General features: G+C 38.1%; 1 protein-coding gene across 1 annotated transcript in view; it reads left to right on the top strand.

Annotated features, from left to right (window-relative positions):
* Positions 1-2,961: 2,961 nt before the first annotated feature.
* The window catches only part of LOC129753467 (sericin-2-like), a 38,030-nt gene continuing 19,743 nt past the window's right edge, over positions 2,962-21,248 (top strand). Inside the window, exon 1 of the mRNA XM_055749286.1 lies at positions 2,962-3,169. The gene's annotated coding sequence lies outside the window, so the exon portion shown is untranslated. The remainder of the gene's footprint in view (positions 3,170-21,248) is intronic.

The following is a 21,248-nucleotide window of genomic DNA, read 5'->3' as shown; positions in this document are numbered from 1 at the left end:
GAGGGGGTGAAATCAAAGCAATCAAGATATCAAACAACCGTTAGTTGTCAGTGAAAACTTTTCACTTTTACTTTAGTTATAAACCACACTTCGTAGAATAAAGACCCTTCAAACCATCCTGAGTCCCTCATTATTCAAGAGTTTTGAATCTGAATTTACAAAATGTATGTGAAAAAAAAAATGATTCAGAACCTCACTTATTATACTTCGCATATTTCTGAATTTAAATTTTGGTAGAAGTTAATAATTATTTTGATTGATTTAAGTATTAGACGTCAGGAATAGGTCACCAATTCTAATAAATAAGTAGATGACTATCACAACTCTTGATTTTGACTTGTGATATAGGCGGCATCCATAAATTACGTAACGCAAAAAACGCACTTTTTTGACCCCCTCACCCCGTATGTCACAAATCGTAACGCTTCGACGTACCCCCCTATGAAAATTACGTAACGCTGATAATTACCCCCCCCCCCAATCTTATCATGTTTTCAAATACAGATTTTCGAAGGTAAGAAAAGTTTTTCACATAAAATTTTTACGTTATTTAAAATGGAATTAATATCTATCCAAATCGCTTCTTGATACTCATATTGACACTCTCTGGCAATATAAAATGATTGTCTTATTACTAGTTTCTCTGTGCTTGTTAACTGATGATCTATCTTGTTTAATTTTGTTCAAGCAAATTATACTCCACTTAGTAATATTCGTCGGAATAACCAAAATTGATTTTTTTTTAAATCAGTTGAGGAAAAATAGTAAAATTTCCGTCTTAAGGTTGAATTGAGTTTTTGGAGGTAGATGTACAATATTCGGTTTTCCAACGGTAATTTCACGGATATTCAATAAACATTTTATGGAATCTATCTCAGAATCTATAAAGAGGAAAGGTTACAAACCAGTTCAATCATGTTTAAGCTTACACATTTTAAGCTGATTTTGGTTTGCTTATAATTGTTCAAAAATTGCATGACATCAAAATAGCTGCGATTAAACTGATTTTTTTAAGGAAGACATCGTTACGTAACGATGAGCATACCTCCCCCCCTCCCCAATGTCACAATTCGTAACGCTCGAGCTTACTCCTTCGCCCCCTAGGAGCGTTACGTAATTAATGGATGCCCCCGTAGCTCATTTGGCAAGTCAGCTGCTTCTGAGCTGATGTTTGTGAGTTCGAGCCCAAGAGGAAACATCGAAAACAGAACCTATAAGTTTTTCAATAATTGTCCGCCAACTGCAAAAAAGTCGCAAATGCCTTGATATGGTAAAACGACTATAATCAAAACAGAAAAAAATCTTTGAGTTGAACGATCTAATTTCATATTTTAAACAATTTTTTAACGGTTAAAAACAGGTTTAAACATTTTTTAAAAATGAGGTTTTTGTCAAATTTGCCGAATGAGTATAATTATGACAAACGACTTACCCATGGTCACCCTATATGAATGCTTCTCGCACATACGCGACGCCGAATACATAACCTGAAACCGATCACTAATCACCCCGGAAATAAACGGTTCCCGAATTTCAAATTCAGTTGTTTCACACCACGAGCACAAAAGCGGACACGCACAATCGAAATAACCTGCGCCGCGGGTTCGGATATATCGAAAAACACATTTCATGATTAAGAAACCCCAAAAATCCGGTAAATCCGCACTGAAACACGAAATTTGAAAATTTAATTTCAAACAAAGGCGTTGTTGTTTGGTGATGCGCGTCGCGGCGAGTTGACTTCCGTCCGGATGGGCTCGTCCAAGGTGGGTATATATTCAGGAGGTGTTCCCGAATAACGAATTCCCGATTCAGCCATTTTGGCTATGTAGGCTATGCAACTATGCGGAACTCATGAAGTTTGTTTACCAACAAACCACAGAAAAGCTGAGCAAAAAATAAACAAACTCATTGAGAGCCCCGCTCACTCCTCGCCTACTTACTGTGAAAGTCGGAGAACCTAGTGTATCTAAGAACCTTGGGCTCGTCGGAAAAGGGAAAGACGGCCTCATGAAAAATGATGATGCGAGGGGTGCTTCGATGATTTTTTTTTTTCAAATATATTAAATTTTGGACTATAATAGCTGATTAAATCAGAAATTTTCATTATCCTCATCGGGTGAAAATTTGTTTCCAAATAACACAGTGACAGTGGAATCGTTATAAATGTTGTTTTTAATCCAGTCTGCCGATATGATAAAATTGCCGCGTTTGAAATCGCGGGAAGCGATATAAAAAAAGGTTTAAATAGGTTTTGACCGTTGAGGCCGCTTTTTTCACTCCATTTAATCTCCATTTTTATCTTTTAACTATTCCAAAATTAAAACATCTGATCTAGTTCAGGCAAATAAAAATTTTGCTGCAGATTTTTTTGCTTTTCGACAGAAAAATGAAAACTTTTTGAAAAGATTTGTAATCGTTTATAATAAAAATTCGTGCCGGAACCAAACAAAATCAACAAAGCTGAATTGTTTCATAGATGAGGCATGCTCAGGTTGGTGAAACTTGTAAACTTATCCAATGCAAAACTCTCTCAAAGGATTAAAAAAAGTTTTATGAATGGTCATTCTAATGAAACAAAATTTGATGCCTGCATGCTCACTATAGTCGGTGATTTAATCAGATCAATTTGACATTTGAGCGCTTTTTTTGTTTTTTTTCTTCTGTTTTCCACCCCTTCAAATTATGAATCAAGCTCAACTTTTCTTCTTCTACTTTTTTATCTTTAACATTTTTTTAACCATAATTCACGAACGTTAGATTTTTTATTATTATCGAATATTAAATATTTTTATTTTTCTGCAACCGTTTACTCTCAGTGCAACTGATGATAATGACGATGACGCGCGTCGATGATGAAAAGGGCAAAACATTAAACACAAAATGTAAACACGACGCCTGCCGCGCCGCCAAATCGCCTTCTGATGATGATGATGATGTTGGTGTTTCGCAGCGCAGTTGTCAAATTCGGTTCGTCGCAATCGGTCGTTCGATTGCGTTTTTTGATGCGCTGTTTTTCGTTCGTGAGATGTGTTGTTGTTACTGGCTGCTGGAGTGAAATTTTTGGATTTTCATTGAAAGCAAAAAGTGCTGTGACTGTGTAATTTAACGAGTTTGCTGTTTTTGAAAAGGTTTTGATTCCCGTTACTGGAGGATCACTTTAAAGAAGGTTAGTTCGACTTCTTTTTTAAGTTTCTAGGAAAAAACTTACTCGAAAAATGTCTATGCAAGGCCTGCGAAATTGGACGATGGATTGCCACTAGGGCAAAGTTCAAGCTTGTTATCAACCAAATTATTTTTAAATTGAACAATCTTTGTTCTTCTTGAGGAATGAAAGTTTGATGAAGCTATGAAAACAATTCTCAGATCGACGACCCAAGCTTTCTCGACGGAAGTGGGTCTTTGTTATGACGTAATTGGGCAAAAGTTGCATTTTTACTCCTATGGAAGAAATTCTTCACACAACGTAATTGGAATTCAGGTCAGCTGTCCACTTGGTACAGTATCCACTCAATGTTGGGGGAAGTATGAAAGTCCTTGTATGGAAAAGTGAATGTTTCGAAGCTTTAAATTTTTTAACCTTCAAGTAAAATCTGAATGAGTCATTTGCTGGGGGTTTTGTTCTCTTGTCGTTGTTTTCCGGAGCCAGGCAAAATTGAAGTTGGAACCACCCACTTCGTTTGGCGGGGAAAGGGGATGGGAAAAAGTTTGCTGCTGCTGCACGTCTAGCGGCGACGGCCTGCACTCTCGAAAATCATACGATGCGCGCGGCCGCATTGATGCCGAAAGGCCACAACACAACGGCCATATGTACAGATACATGCCGTGTGTGGTGATGCAGTGCAACGTGGAATCTTTCCGACGAACTACCTACCCATATGTATTGACTTGGCTGGCGCACATCACCTATATCGAAGTGATGTTTGTGTCATTTCACATTTTTGTTTCCTCGGTTGGTTTGCCAAGATCGCTAAATATTTGATTCCGTGGGAGGGCGCCGCCAATCATAGATTAATTTTAGGGAATTCCAATCGAAATGAAATCTACCGATGATCTGAGTAGTTTCTGATCTGAAAGTCACTCATGGTTATTTAGTTTCTAGACGTTTCAAATTTTTATGAACCTCGTTTTACAAGATTAAGGGCACCATTACAGTGGCTCTGAAACAGGTCAAGATCTTTTCCAGAAAATGAAAATGCGTTTTTGGAATTCAGTTTACTTGAAAAACAATCTGATCGTTAATCGAACAACAGGGTGCTTCTAAAAGAGAAGTCCAGCTAAAAGAAAGATGAAACAAGAAACCCTTAATCCAAATAAGCTATAAACCTTTCAAAATTGATAAGCTTCTTGTTGACATTTTTCTTTAAACCGTTCTGGAAACTTGCTGTTCTGGTGAGATCGTGTTTTTGCTTATGGCAGGCAAGATTTGGAAAGGAATTCACCGATACTTAGCAGACTGCCACATGCTTGCTGACATCTGCGTTTCGGTGAATATGAAACCAAAGATATCAGAATGCTTTCGTGCTGGTTTTCTCTAATCGGTAAGCAAATTCATAAGAAATGGAACCAGCGAAATTTCGAACATAAACAATATTTTTCATGATAAAGAAATTCGATTAGTCTCATAGCCAATTGCGCAGCAAATTTGTGTTAGGAGAGAGATTATAAGCAGAATGACGGGAAAAATGACTCTGTTGCTTTATAAAAAATGGATTAAAAAATGTGTACAATTTAACATTTGTAACACATTGCAGACCAAGTACGAGAATTCTCGTATTTTCGCTTGCTGCGAGTGTGCAAATCTTAACACTTAGATCGAATGTTATAAATTCAATAATGAAACTATATTTATCAAAATTGAACACAACCCTTCAGGTAACTCGAAAGTAACTGAATTTATAGAATTTGGGTTGGTGGTTTTTGAGATATAACATGTCGAATTTTATCATTTTCCGGCTGAGTTTGCATTGTGGTGCTTAATGTTTTAAGAAACGTTATTGGAACGGAAATTTGTTACCTATTTTTCAGAAGGTACCCCCATATTTGCATCAATCATATTTGATCGTACGATTTGGTACTGTCTTAAATATAAATCGATCATAGGGGCAGTCTTCCGAAAATCAATCAAAACAAACACAAAACTGTGGAAACATTCAGATTGTATAATGGGATAGCGCCTCTCGCAACTGCTTCGCCTGGCTGGTATGCAATCTCGATCAGCGCTCCTATCAGCTATGCAAACCGAGTCGCATCATTCAGAATCATCGGTTTAGAAAACATCGCACATCGGAGATGAGTGAGATACAAACTGATCTATTCTGAATGTAGCTCACTCAGTATCTGCCTGAATTATATGAAATTCAAAATTATTTTTTGCAGGACGAGAAAAATCAAACAGTTGTGCGGGGCACCATAAATTCTCAGTAGTTTTAACGTGACGGACGACAGTTTAATAAGCGAACTTGTAAAATTTGAAAAACATGGCGAAAGTGAACATCTTTCCCTCACAAACACAACTTCAATTTGATTTTGATCATATTGATGTTAAAAAACGTTATAACAACAAATAAATTTATTAATTTGCTATATATCAAATCAAACAAAATACGCCAATGATCGGCTTCATGTATCACTCACTCACTGCCTGATCCATTCACTCCTGATCGAAGACCAACAAGATTCGCCATATGCATTACGCATTGGTGAGATTCCAATTTGATGATGGTGCTGCACTGTTTTGACAGCAAGCATCGTACGAGGTGATCTGTATTTTAGCGATGAATTGAACGATCGATGATCGGGTAGGTCCAGTAGCAATCAATAACGAAACCCGACCGTTGTACGTTCAGGTGCGAAGTGCAATCAGAAACAGTTATTGAAAATGAGTGATATTCGGAACACTGCATAGGGGACCAAGTGAGACGTTCTTTTGTCTACCATAACAAAGCGTTTACTCCCATGGAAAGAGTCCGCCTTATGCTTCCCCTTTCTGGTGGATAACGATTATTTTTGATAACACTTACACATTTCTCATTTCTTAAAGCAATAGCAAAGAACAAGGGTACAAAGCGGTAATTAAGAAACTTGTTCTCACTGCTTTTTTGGAGTGTTATGTTTGGATTACGAGTATAGTTTGTTTATCCGATTCAAAACAAATCATAATCGTTAATTACGAAAGCTTTCCGAATAGATTGCTATAAGTAGTCGGACACAGAATGCAGTTATGAATGAAAAAAAGTTTAGCGTTTTGCGAACTTCTCATAATATTCTCATGTTACATTTTCATTTTGATAATATTATTTTTTTCAATCGTAGGTAAAAATCGGTTTCAACTGGTTTCTGTCAACTGTTAGTTGTTCAACGAGCCAATGTTTTGGTCGAAACTAGTCAGGTCGTTGTTCAATGAAGCAAGTTGAAACTATTAGGATATATTGACAGTTTTACACGAACACCACCTTAGCAAGAGGCCTCAGCCCTAACCTCAAATCATGGGAGAACAGAATCGATTTTTGAGAAGGGCGCACGATAAACGCGAATTTCCGGTACTAATATCGACAGATTCGCCCTGTGGAAAAACGATAAACAGATGTTCATGTTTTGATTTTTTTGGGTGTTCAGGGATGCCAAATGCATAAATATTTGGAAAATGTTTATATTTTTTTGATTGCATTTTTTTTGAAAAACGTTTTCATGAGTACTGAGAATTTGCAACTTTCCCGTAGATTTCTATTCGAATGTGAAATTAAACGCAACATTTATCTTAACGAAATAACAACTGTCCGTATCGCACATTTTAACAATGTAGCGAATTATGTGGATATGTTTAAAATAATCAGAGCATGCAGGCTATTACTTTCATAGTCAACATAGACAGGGCTTTCATAAATTTACTTTTTTTTGTAACAGTAAATGATTTTGCATTCATTTAGAAGTTAGAAACAACTGTTTTTGATCTACCAAAAGCAGTACATGAAAATATATTTCAGATGTTTGAAATTCACCTTGAAAAGTCATTAGCAAAAGATGGCTCATCTTCATCCATTTAGGGACGCCCTGTAATGAATTCAAACGTTTAGCTGTTGATGAGTTGAAAAATTTCATCCATTCAGCAATATTATAATTAGTTTAAAACAAACAAATACTGATTTTAGTAACGCACCTAGCATCACTGGTGAGGCCGCCAGCACATCAAAGTTTGAGGTTATGGCTGAGGCCAATTTTTCGCCAATAAGGGTATATTGTCGCTGAATCCCCAAACCGGAGTTATCGTCAATGAGCGCTGGCGACATTCACTGGCGACACTCACTGGCGACAAGTTATTATCAGGACGTGTACAACTTCGGGTGTGTTCTTATACCAAAGATTTTTTATTTCAAAGGAAAGTGCCGCAAAAACAAAGGATTTTTTCGTTTGGTTTTGGTATAAATAAAAAATCCTTTGGTTCAAATGCATTTTCCTCTGTTTCAAAGATTTTTTCTTTTGAAAAATCTTAGATTCAAAATATTAATGCTTTGATACAAAAACCAGTTTCATTTGATTTAAAGTTATTATCTTTGCTCAAAGGTAATTAGATATAGATTTATAAGCATTTATTCATTGAACCATTTTCCATTAATTCCAATTGGAAGATTTTTACCCTGTTGTTTCGAAGTTGCTATTAGGAGTTTGAATAATAAAAAGATACAATTTTAGTTCTTAAATTCTTTTTTATTCACAAACACATAAAACACTGGTTCACTATAACCGAGTAGGGTCCTTGATATCGTTGACAAAGTTTCGCATTCTCCGTGGGCCGGTCAATAAACTTCCGAAAGCCACTCCAGCTGCTGGCTGGTCCAACTGGTGATTGCCGTTGAAGATTGGGCCGAAAAAATACGACCGCGGGATTTGGGGAGGTGTTACTTTGCGCAGCTTTCTCCATGTTCGAGAGACTTGGAAATCTATCCGTCGGCCGTGGTCCTGTAACTATACAAGCGTTTTAGAAAATCTTGAATTCACTTAAATATTCAGTATTTATTAACTTACACTTACCATTTTGCATCCTGAATCCTCCTTATTTATAGCTTACTCCGATTCACTGGTTTGATTTTTAAAACGAGCGGCCGAACTTTATTCGAATTTTTGGTTTTCTGTTCTTCTTGCTTCTAAGTTTGAAGTTTTTGTTTCAAAAAATTATTCTTTTCAGTTTAAAACATTTTTCTTCGGTTGAAAGAAAATTTACTTTGTTTCTAAAGAAATATGCAAATGAACAAATTTCTTTTGAATCAAAGAATTTGTTTGAAATCAAAGTCCAAAGTTATTCAATTCAAAAAAATTATTCTTTCTTTCAAAAATTATTCTTTTCAATCAAAACTATAATTCATTGATTCAAAGAAAACAGGAGCTGGATTCAAAAAAATGAATGTTTTGAATCAAAGTTCAATTTAATTCGTTCCAAAATTCAAGTTAACTCTGCGTGAATACACGGAATCGTCCATCTTGAGACAGGCAATCGTAATCATAGGCATGGTAGGCGAACAACTCGCTGTCAAAAAGCGCTCCGTCTCCAGCCCCCACCAATGAGAAACTTTTGGTACTCCTTGCCTACTGTTGCTCAATATGCAACCACCCGTAGCTGTATATAGGCACGCTGGTTATTACTCTACAAAAGCGTTGCCAGTAATGATATTTCACAACGTCGCTAGTTGGCAAGGTTGCCGATCACCAGCGCGAAAACTTCGGATTTCAACTTCAATGACAATATACGGACGATAGTATTGGCGAAAAATTGGCCTCAGGCATAACCTCAAACTTTGATTTGCTGACAGCCTCACCAGTGTTGCTAGGTGCGTTACTAAAATCAGTATTTTTTTGATTTCTACTAATTATAATATTTCTGAATTGATTAAATTTTTTAAATGTCAACAGCTAAACGTTTGAATTCATTATGAGGCGTCCCAAAATGGATGAAGATAAGCCATATTTTTCTAATGAATTTTCAAGGTGAATTCAACATCTGAGATATGTTTTCATATACTGCTTGATAGATTCAAAATTTGTTTCTATCCTCTAAACGAATGCCAAATCATTAACTGTTACAAAAAAAGTAATTTAATGAAAGCCCGTCTATGTTGACTTTGAAATAATCTCCTACATGCTCTGATTATTATAAACAAATCCACATAATTCGCTACATCGTTTAAGTGTGCGATACAGGCAGTTGTTATTCCGTTCAGATAAATGTTGCAATCAATTTCTACGCATTTAATTGCATTTCATTTTTTTCTAGAAATCTACGGGAATATTACAAATTCTCAGTACTTATGAAAAGGTTTTTCAATAACAATGCAATTAAAAAATATAATCATTTTCCAAATATCAATGCACTTGGCAACCCTGAACGCCAAAAAAAAAAATCAAAACACGAACACCGTGTATCGTTTTTACACAGGGCGAATTTATCGATATGAGTACCGGAAAAACGCGTTTATCGTGCGCCCTTCTCAAAAATCGATTTTGTTCTCCCATGGTTTGAGGTTATGGCTGAGGCCTCCTGCTAAGGTGGTGTTCGTGTAAAACTGTCAATATATCCTAATACTATCGTCCGTATATACCCTTATAGTCGAAGACGATCCAGCTCGGCTGGAGGATTCTTTTCGGCCTGGTAGAAATCGGTCGAAGTCAATTGGAAAGAGACAGGTGATAGACTGTCAATCCATTTCTACTTGTTTCGATAAGACTTCTTTAAAATTTCCGAAAATTTAAGAATCGAACAACTTTTATATTTTCAACACTTAACTGGCCTCCGCCTTTTGGGAGCACACGCAGTTATCTTTGGTAAATTACATTTATTTTACCTATTACAATTTTAGAAACACGTAGTTATGTTAATAGTAATGCAAAAATTAGTTTTTAATTTAAAATAGAATTTTTCAATAAATATAATCCTATATACAGGCTTCATTTCAGTAACGTGTTAACCGAGTAAAGCAAAGATTCAGTTCAGTTTTCTGGATCGTGTTGAGGACAACTGTAATCCGATCATAGTAGACTAGTTAGAATATAGTTAGTGTTACCTACTTTTGAGTTCAATTTGAACAGACGAATTGATCATAGGCGATGGGCGCGCTCGCAATCCTGGTATACGATTTCTCATGTGTTAAACAGAGAGAGTAATAATAGCCTTGTGTCATTTTTTGGTATTCCTATTGATAACATTTCTGCGTCTCTTCCTGCATTTGCCAACCGGTCTGCTATTTCGTTTCCTGCTATGCCGCTATGACTTGGGACCCAAATGAAGACAACATGTTTCAAGTTTTCATGCTTCTGAATTTTTTGTATCAATGGGTGTTTGATTCCGGATTCTAGAGCCATTAAAACACTCGCTGAGTCGGTGTAGATAGCCGTTGGTGTTTCGATTTCATTAATTGCTGAAAGTATTGCTGCTGCCTCTGCGGAGAAAATTGAATAGGCTTCTGGTAATTTTCTCGAAATGTTTTCCCAACCTGGGTGGAAAACACCAATGCCTATTTTGCCATTTGCTAAAGAGCCATCGGTATAACATTCATCTTTGTGTATATATTTGTTGTTTTTCAGTGAGTTAAACAATGTAACCGCTTGTCTACTACTTTCTCCTGATTTAAACTGTCTTTTGATGGACCAGTCTATTTTTGGTGGAGTTTCATACCAGTTCCTTGTCGTTTCAGAGGACAGTCCGAGTATGGGGGGAAGTCGAAGATCTGTTAATTCTTGCAATGATCTGTTGGCTGTATTCAAAAGGAAATTTTCACTCTCTTTCTTTCTTTCAGCAATCCAGATGGCTTTTCTAATCCAAGTAATTGCCGTTAAGGAAGTGAACGGAAGTACTCCGTTTTCTACTTGAAGTGCTTCTATAGGTGATGTACAAAAAGCACCCGAAGCGGTACGAAGTAGGTTGTTGTAAACTGTTTGCAGTTGCATCATATCTTCTGGTTCGAATAGTTCGCAGCCATAGAATAACTTTGATAGCACTGTGGCAAACCCTATTTTTAATAGAGTTTCTCGATTTCCCAAACTGGCCAAAACTTTTATGAAGCGAATTCTGCGAGTACATTCTTTCTTAATGTGTTTTATATGGGCATTGGCGTTTCCGTTCTGGTTTATTATAACTCCCAAGATTCTCGTGTTTCTAGTACGTTCGATTTCTTCTCCATTCACCGTCAGTTTTTTTAGAAGAGAAAAACGATGTTTTCTTGTTTTTGTCCCGGAACATGTGTGTATCAGTGAACTTTTTCGTGCGTTTATAGAAAAACCATTATTTTCGGCCCATTTTAAAATGCATTCAATGCTGTGTTGCAGTTTCTTTCGACATACCGCTATGAATTTTCCGCCTACCACTAACAGAATGTCATCTGCATAGATGAGGACCGTTATGTTTCTGGGGATGGTTTCAAATATACCATTCATGACAAGTATGAATAGTGTCGGTGATAGTACTGATGACACAATGAAATGGATAAAATCAAAAATTTGGGAAAAACATACATCTACATGGAGAAACAACACAACGAACAAGTTAAGAGAAGTAAAAATGGCGACCTGCAAATGGAGAGATACTGAAAACAAGAAAGACCAGCGCATCTTGACAAGGCTGAGAATAGGACACACGAAGATGACACACGATTATCTTTTGAAGAAAGAAGACCCTCCAGTGTGCAATACTTGTAACGTGATTTTAACAGTGAAACACATTCTACTAGAGTGCATAAAATACAACACACAAAGAAGTAATTTATTACAAGGAACAACATTGGAATCAGTGCTACAAAACAAAAAAAGCGAAGAAAAGAAAGTGCTAGAGTTTATAAAAAAGTGTGATTTGAGTGATATTTGATGTACAAATGGGAGGGTGAAAACGTATCGTTAATCCCTCGATAAATAAAGCATACAAAAAAAAAAAAAAAGTAATAGCATTCACTCCAATTTCACTACGATCACGGTGTACAATATAATAAGGTGATATCTTCCCGATAATATCTTCATTACTATCCATCTAGTGATCCTCGGTGTATGTAGCATTATCCTACGCGCGCAAAACTTTTGCCTGGCACGCTATAGGCAGATAGTAATGACGTCACTAGTTTGCATTCAAACGAGTTGTTTACTCGTCTTAGTAGCCTACCTTATATACTTATACCGTGACTCCGATCAAGGTGTGTATATATTCAGGAGGTGTTACCGAATATCGAATTCCCGATTCAGCCATTTTGGCTATGTAGGCTACACGCTAACTTTTGGCTACCCCTTAAAGGCGTAAAATTGACCCGTTATTGAGAACCCCCATGATCTGTCAAATAACGGGTCATTTTATCGGATCAATATTACCCCTTATTTGGAACAGCTCGAATCCCTTCAAAAAGGGCAGTTTCTGATGCGTTACATTAACATCGTTGTTATTCGTCCTCCAAATTGGTTATAAGCAAGATTATGGTAAGTGTTTTATTTAAAATTAAAATAGTATTCCTGCAGAATTTAATTTATTTTATTTTTCAGGAGAATAATGTTCCGGAGGAGCCAAACACGAACAAATGCAATTCAAATGCCGAATCGGATTCAAGTATCCAAGCGGGGAAACGGAGGATTGCATTTTATTGTTATGTGAAAAAATAATTCTACAAAAATTCAACCTTAAATTAATGACAATAAACGAAATGACACATAACATTTGGTTTTAATTTATTTCAAGAATCAAATTTTCCTTAATAGAACCTAAAACCAGCATACGCATGCATTTGAAATAAGGGGTAATTTTCATCCGCTACAAGCGTTTCAAATAAGGGGTAATTTTCATCCGCTAGAAGCGTTATCAAGCTGAGTACCCCTTAAAGGGTACAGCGGCTTTATCCTTAAAAAGGAGTTCTCCCAGTCTTATTGAATAACGGTTCAAAAGTATTCGTTAAGGGGTAGCCAAAAGTTAGCGTGTATGCAACTATGCGGAACTCATGAAGTTTGTTTACCAACAAACCACCGAAAAGCTGAGCAAAAAATAAACAAACTCATTGAGAGCCCCGCTCACTCCTCGCCTACTTACTGTGAAAGTCGGAGAACCTAGTGTATCAAAAGACCTTGACTCCGATTAGCTGTCATTCTTATGGGAATCTGTGTAATACCGTATTTGTTTATGTCAAACTGTTCACTCTAGGCCGGTACAACCCATAACCAAATGGTGTTATAGAGTTCCATTCTCTGGCCAAAAAATCTAAAACGAAGAAGAAGAAGAACCCTAAACCAAGTTGAAATGCCGCAAAATCGGATGAAACTGGCTCCCGACGAAATTAAGTTTGAGGGGGTTTTCCCAAACTTGAGAATAAATGTCATTCTTGTAACTTAATTTTGGGGCATGTCATGCGGCAGGGATTTTTTCCTTTGATGACCTAAATATCAAAAGGGATCAGAGGTGCAAAGAGATCCCATCATGAAACATGCAGTGCCGATTCTAACAGCCCGACGTCAGCTCCGAAAAAATCATCTTGCAAAGTTGCAAACTGATTCTTTTTCCCTTACGTGCAGAACGTCGAACGTGTCTGCAAGTAAAAGTCAACCGCGCGACGACTGCACGTTACGAAAATTTCAAACGATTCTCCGAAGTTAGGATCACTTGCAAACTTGCAAGCCCGAAGATAAAATCCCTTGAGCCGAACAGAAAGAATCATTTCCGAAGATAGCTACAGTCTGCAAGTTGCTTGCATGCAGCGCGATGATGCGATGTACGTTTGCAAATTGCAAGTTGCAACTTGCAAGTTACAGGCAGACGGCGGCAACGCTATTCAAACCGTATGGAGCACATCTATCAGATTTCCCCTTTGTTTCCCCTCGTTTTGACAGATTTAAGCTTTTTTCCTCAGATTTAAACTTTCGTCTCCTATGCTCTCAAGGCAAAAAAAGCTTAAATCTGAGGAAAAAAAGCTTAAAAACGACATACACGACCACTTATTTAAAAGATGTTGGTCACACAATACATAGACAAATCGTGTAACGTTGCAGCCTCACGGTCACCTTCTTCGAGTTCTTCAAAGGAATCTTGGCCGCTGAATCTTCTTGCATTGCGTTGACATAAATATCCTCCTTCGATTGATCCGGTTAGGTCCCGCTTTTCCGTAATAATCTGTGGGATGTTCCGGAATATCGTCTAATCTGTAACAAAATGGCGAGAACAGCACTATTAAAGAAATCTAAGAAAACATATTGGGCACAAAGCAAAACTTGTTCCTGAATCACAAAACAGTTTAACCTCAATAAACGGGTTCGGCAAATTGTTACCTTTTTCAAGATGAACTGTACCGTTTTGTTTATCTCAATCCAGGTCAATTTCACCTCGCTACGAGGTAAGTTTTACCTTTTTTGATTCACCTTTTTCTAGGTGGATTGTACCTTTTTATTCAGCTCAATTCAGGTGTACTTCACCTCACTACGAGGTAAGATTTACCTTTTTTGAATCAACCTTTTTTCTTGGTGAATTGTACCTTTTTTTGGAGCTCGATTCAGGTAAACTTTACCTCGCTGTGAGGTGAGTTTCACCTCGAAGAGGTAGAAGTTACCTTTTTGGCTTTCACGAGCGTTCACCTTTTTATCTCGGTAAATTTTACCTTTTTATTATTTTCCGTGTATGCAGGTTCACTATAAAGGGGGATACGGTCAAAATTTGGTCAAGGGAAAACGCGTGTAAATCGGTGAAATCGTTTATTTAAAAAATCAAAATAAATTTCTTTTTCAAGTTAAATGAGTATAAAATTCAGGAAAAATATTCAGTTAGGCTTCCGCTTCTCCAAATCCGAATTGCCGGGCCTTACGCTTAACCCCTGTCATCAGATTTTGTACAGCCACCTTGTCCACCTTCTTCGCCGCAGAAAGCCAGTTTGCCTTGAACTGCTTCTCGTCCTTAGCAGTTTTTTTGGTCTTCTTTAGGTTCCGCTTGACAATAGCCCAGTATTTCTCAATTGGGCGGAGGTCTGGCGTGTTGGGAGGGTTCTTGTTCTTGGGAACCACCTGCACGTTGTTGGCGGCGTACCACTCCATGGCCTTTTTACCGTAATGGCAATATGCCAAATCCGGCCAAAACAGTACGGAACAACCGTGTTTCTTCAGAAAAGGCAGCAGACGTGTATTCAAACACTCTTTCACGTAAATTTCTTGGTTGATAGTCCCGGAAGCGATGAAAATGCTGCTTTTCAAGCCACAGATACAGATGGCTTGCCAAATCAGATATTTCTTCGCGAACTTTGACAGTTTCATGTGCTTGAAAACAGAGTTCCGATAATCACTCGGAAGAAACGCTCATGATAGGTTTCTAGTTGGAAAAATTCAAAGCCGAATGCTGCTGCCTGTAGTTCCCTGAGAGTCGACAGAACGACAATGCGAAGTCAATGTAAACAAGATTCAAAAGCGAGAGTGGATTCGCATCAAAGTCGATCTCTCAGGCTCACTACCTGGTGTATCAGAAGTGATTGAGACACTTACTGATACAAGATCCAATTCGAAAATCCACTCACTCACTCACTCAAACTCAATCAATGTGGCCTTGCATCGGTTCATACTGCCTGCCTACTTTCTGCCATAGCGCAGATACTTATGTACATATATACTGCCTGCCTGTTTGAATGGCTATTTTGATCCTCCGCAACAACAGCAACAACAAAGCAAGATGTTTTAGGCAGACAGCATTCGATCATCGATCAGTAAATGAGTGTGTGAGTGAGTGAGTGATCAAGAAAAGTTATTGAGCGAAAAAAGAAACTGAAAATCAGGTAGCTCCTCAATCAGTTGAGAATTCCAACTGGAGAAGGATCGTCTCTCTTTCAAATTTTGTTTCTTTGATTCTCGGAGCAGCGCTGTCGAACACAATCTTTGCCCCGCTGGGAGATAAACAAACCGACAATTTAGTTTTTGCTTTCGCTGTTGAAAACGTATCAGTGTCTCTCATGAAAATTGAGTGATATTCGGAACACTGCTTGAAAATATCTGCTACCTTTCCCCTTCCTTTTGCCGTATAAAACTCCTGTCCCGGAAGCTGCTTGTAGTCGGCTTTGACGTAGGTTTCGTCGTCCATTACCACGCAGTCAAACTTCGTCAGCATTGTCGTGTACAGCCTCCGGTATCGCGCTTTGGCCGTCGTATTTTGTTTATCATCGCGATTTGGAGTCACTACTTTCTTGTAAGTCGATAGTCCGGCTCGTTTTTTGGCTCGATGCACGGTTGTAGACGATACACCCAGCTTATTTGCGGCATCTCGGAAAGAGAGGTTAGGGTTTCGCTTCAAACTATCGGCAACTCTCTTTGTCTTCTCAGCGGCTTCCGGTTTTCGATTTTCCCCCGATCCAGACTTCCGGGCTGTTGAAAAACGTTCCCCAAACACTTTAATTACATTTGTAACGGTTGATTTGGCAACTTTTAACGATTTTGCCAGCTTTGCGTGCGAGTAGCTCAGATTTACGCGATGCGCGAGCAAAATTTTGATACGCTGCTCTTCTTCCTTGGACGGCATTTTGACAACTGAAGAGTGAATTCCAAAATCAAAATAGGAGCAACATTCTACACACACACACACACCTTCAAAATGAGGGGTGTTCAAGTTTTTAAAATGCAAAATTGAAAGAAATACGTCAAGTTGATACTGACCAAATTTAAACCGTATAACCCTTTAGTTATAACAAGCAGTGTTAAAAAAAATATTCTGCCTTTCTAGAAAAATCATGAACTTTAAAATTTTCTGAAATTGTGAGGTAGTGTGAGTATGAACGTTTACTAGAAAAAAATCTAGAAAATAAAAATAGCCGGAGATCAAAACAAACGAAAAGAATTGAAAACATTGCCAAATAGTAGCAAATAGTATAAGAAAAACAGGAATATGGTAAGAATTTTTCTACTGCCCATTTACGCACATCGTTCATCGCCACTAAAAATCACTCAAACAAGGTGATAAGTGCAGCAGAACATGATAGCTACATCCTATACCTACTGGTGACAAAAAATTCAACCGGAAGGCACGGAACACACACACGCGTTTGTGCTAACTGAACTGGCATTGAATTGCGATTTTGACCTTTATGTGTCGCGTTTAGTTTGTGCCTTTTTTTCGTCAGTCATTGCATCAGTCTGTCTCGGGGTTCTCATTGATGAGACGTATTGTCTTCTATGTAGGGTACTATCACTGAAAGTGATTTGTCAATTGTAGTCAAAAGTCACTTGACATACTTCTAAGTTACTCAAGAAATTTGTGTCATTCCAGAAAAAATTTGTGTGAACATTTAAATCAAACTTTATAACTTGTTTCTTTTTTCAATTTCAATGGTCATTAATTTAAAAAAATATAAAAATGCTGGTCGCCCGTTCATAGATAGGCACAAAATTCAAATCCGGTTCTCCAAACCGTTTCGTTTCAGCAGAATTCGAATGTTGGTATGGGACGAAGTAGAAAGTAAAAAATCTCAATCAATACATACACGGACTTGTGATAATCAGTCAGCTAGCTACGGGCCGAGGTCTGCCAACTCGCTGCTGGTGATTGTGACGTGTAACTTATACTTCGCGAGATTTGGCACTTAATAAATTTCACGCGCCATCGATCGGTAGAGTGCACATGAACTTAAGAATTCGACGTTGATTCCAGGACGGTAGCTGGGACTAGCTATTTCAAAAAGTTTCAGAAATTGAATTTCCGAAATCTGATTTAGAATCCTGAATTATGATTCCCATTTGCATTTTGTTTCCTGAGTCTGAAACTCAATTCTAAATAACTTAGTCTACACCACTGCTTTTGAAAAAAATATAAATCGGTCAAAACACTTGCAAACCATTTGTAATGCATCGTCGTTAGTTGTGTGTGATTGTTACTGATGTTTATTTTGTATTTTCAGAAAGGCGTAAGCAGGAAACAAACTCCCACCCGTTGATTGGTTCGTCGATTTTTTTTTCTCTAATCTCAAATCTATCGATTTCGGTTTCCTGGAACGAATCACTCCCGGAAGGGTGGCTGGCATGCCTTGAAAGAGTTGCAGCTGCAGATTAAGTCCCGATTCGATAGCGCGACGTAAATGCAGCGCACAATACGCCTGAGATTCACGCGGTGTTGATTAGCGGTTGAGGCGCTGATTTTTCGTTCTAAGTGCTTCGAAACGCGCCAGTCGGATTCCGCAACCGGTTCCGTTAAGAGGTGTTTTGTGGTGAAGTGCGCGCCTGTTTTTCGGCGCAACGTGCTCTGGAACGACGCGCCTCGAGGAGTGACAGACGTTCTTCTGAGGCGTGACATTAAACGTTGAAACGAATTTGACAGCGTGAACTTGTTTATTGTCTCAGCAGGTACATGAAAAGTGTTAATTTAGAAAACAAATTCCGTCAATTTGTTCAAATGCTAGCGAGACTCAATAAGACCCCAGATCAGGCGATGTTTGGTGAAGCACGGCCCCTGCCTCTGCGCGATAAGCGAAAGAGCTTAGCGTAGTGCATTCTATTTCGTGCAAATCACGCTGATTAGAAAGCTTTACATCATCAAATAATTCTGCAATGCAACTTGGAAGAGAAGAATTCGTTGCTATTTCTCCTAGGTTCCAGTAGCAATTGCAATTGAGGCGTTTTATCCATGACCACGATAGAACGTAGAAGTGTCTCGTCGTTTCATAGAAGAAAACACGTGTACTCAACTGCTCTCTGCCCAGAATTTGTAGAACCGGCCTTTGTGTGAGACAATTGATTCAATCAAAAAGCCGTGTTTTAGATAGGTCTAGCCCCTATCTAGCTAGTTCCTGATGAGCTCGTTGGCCCTTGACGCAATTCCAGCCAATCAATCAGGTGGTCGTTCCGTTTTGTTATTGTTAAACTTGCTGCAATTGCGAATCAGTCAGTTGACCTCGGGTGTCCGCCGAGAGGGTGGAGCGCGCGCGCGTGGCGTGATTCCGCTGCACTCAATTAAGGCATACTGCAGGCATTGCATTGGTGCGAATTGATTATATGAGTGATGCGCAAAAATCTCCATCCACTGGTTAGAGTTCTCAATTCATTGGTTCAGTGGGTTCGAGAATGGATGATACTAATTCTGCGAATAGATTGGGTTCAGTCTCTTTGTTTCTGGATTGGGACAAAAGATTTGAAACTCGGAAATTCATGGTTTTCTACCAAGCTTCTTGAAGAAGAATCCGCACCTGCTTGATGAAGGTAGGTTAGGTAAATTTCGAACGAGGCGATTCTTATCACGGCAGCCAAACCGCCCCCAGTTGTGATTTACGACCAGTACCTTGTTGTGTTCGGTGAATGTTCTCGTGGGGAATGTTTTCCAGTAGTCAGAGCCGGACTCCAATTTACAGTTGCGTTCAAAAAAGAATGAAACCGCGTGAAGCAGCGCACTCGTTTCCTACTTTGACCAGCTGCCGTTTCTGTCTAGGTTGATATTTTTTCATAAAATTTTCACAATATCTAGTTCAACTATCCAACTAACATTTTCCATAGAAACATCCGTCCAAAAAAGAATGAAATCGCCTGTTGGACGATAATGATTTTCGAACCGGTCCCATTTTTTACCGCCACAATCGATTTGAAATCTGAAATCTGTATTTTGGGTAGCTGCATCCCTCTCCTTCAATTTTTGCTACTTTTTGACCCAATATTTCTCTTTCGAAAGAAACTGAGGGCAATTTTGTGGATTCAGCTGTTTCAAAATTAACAAAACTTGATTATTTTTGTGCCACTAAAAACGTTTATAGGGGAGATGAGGGCATAACGATCACCCAGGGCATAATGAGCACTCCTTTTTTCTACATAAGTACGTATTTTCTTAAACAAATTTTCATAAGGACTTGTTTTGTACTATCCATAGTATTAATTTTTCACCAAAAAAGAAATATCCTTTTCATCTTTACAGAAATATTAAATAATAACCAGCTACTTAGGTTCTCAAGTGACGAAAATATTATAATTTTTGAGCACCACCAAATAAGCTTTTATGACCTTTAAATCATCTTGATCTGAAATGTATGCACTGTAACATGATCTACACATTGTTTCTCAATTTTTAACATCATAAAATTTTTGATTTTTCACTAATCAATTTTAAAACGCTTTTTTTACTTAAATTTGTTCACTAGAGGCGATCAGAGCACTATCAATGAAGGCATAATGAGCATTTTCTGCCGGGGAATCTAGCAGCGAATTAAACTCGATGAAGTCAACTGAATAATAGAGCTACAGCTTAGCTTGTTTCGTCTGTCGATTTGGCCTATTGGTAAGATGTCGGAGAGGTAATCAGTAGACTCGAGTTCGATTTCTGTTCGAGGGGATTTTTTTTTTTGCACATACCATTTGTACGGACGCAGGATTCCGTTGTTAGTGTCCCACGAATTGGGTCCCAAACGGCTATCGAATTTCGGGTGAGCAGCAAACAATTTCGGTCATCAATCGACCAGCGATGGCGGAGCAGAACAAAACCAAGAACGAACGAACTTTCGGGTGGTAAAAAACACGTCCGTTGCGCGCGAGTAGGTTTGAAAAGTGATTTTATTGTTGCAAATAAATATTTGACATGTCACTTAAATTATAGCGTTTCACTTCACGTATCACTTTTTCGTCAAGGTTTTCTCACTACTTATTCTATATTGTGAGTGTGCAGTGTTGGTGATTCATTTTCGTTTTATAATGTGTGTTGTGTGAAGTAGTGTAATGTGGAATTTATGTTTGTGTATGATAATTACATCGTATTTCTTCTCTTACAGACTATTTCACTTAACATTCGTAATAAGTAAATTTCATTTCTTCGTCAAATTTTATGTATTTCATTTTGTGTCGATGCCGAATCGCTGCGATGTGACTGCGTCGGAACACCATTCATGATTGATTTTTTTCATTGTTACATTATACGGCTAATAGCATCAAAGCATCATCCGTCAAACAAAACACCAGAAACATAATGTATGAGCATGTGTTAATTCTTTGAATTCTACAAACAGACCTAGATTATTTTGTTATTGCTTTGTTTGATGAATCTACGCCTCACCGTTTAGTGCAATCATGATCATGAATGATAAATGAAAAAAAAAATCACCTCGACCAGGAATCGAACTCGAGCCTACTGATTACCTCTCCGACATCTTACCAATAGGCCAAATCGTCAGACGATACAAGTCAAGCTGTAGCTCTATTACTCAGTTGACTTCATCGAGTCGAATTTGCTGCTAGAATCCCCGGCAGAAAACGCTCATTATGCCTTCATTAATGGTGCTCATACTGCCTCGGGGGGTTTCTCATTA

This window comes from Uranotaenia lowii, chromosome 3 (genome assembly GCF_029784155.1).
Source record: "Uranotaenia lowii strain MFRU-FL chromosome 3, ASM2978415v1, whole genome shotgun sequence".
Classification (NCBI taxonomy): Eukaryota; Metazoa; Arthropoda; class Insecta; order Diptera; family Culicidae; genus Uranotaenia; species Uranotaenia lowii.
This window is presented reverse-complemented; position numbering and strand designations above follow the sequence as displayed.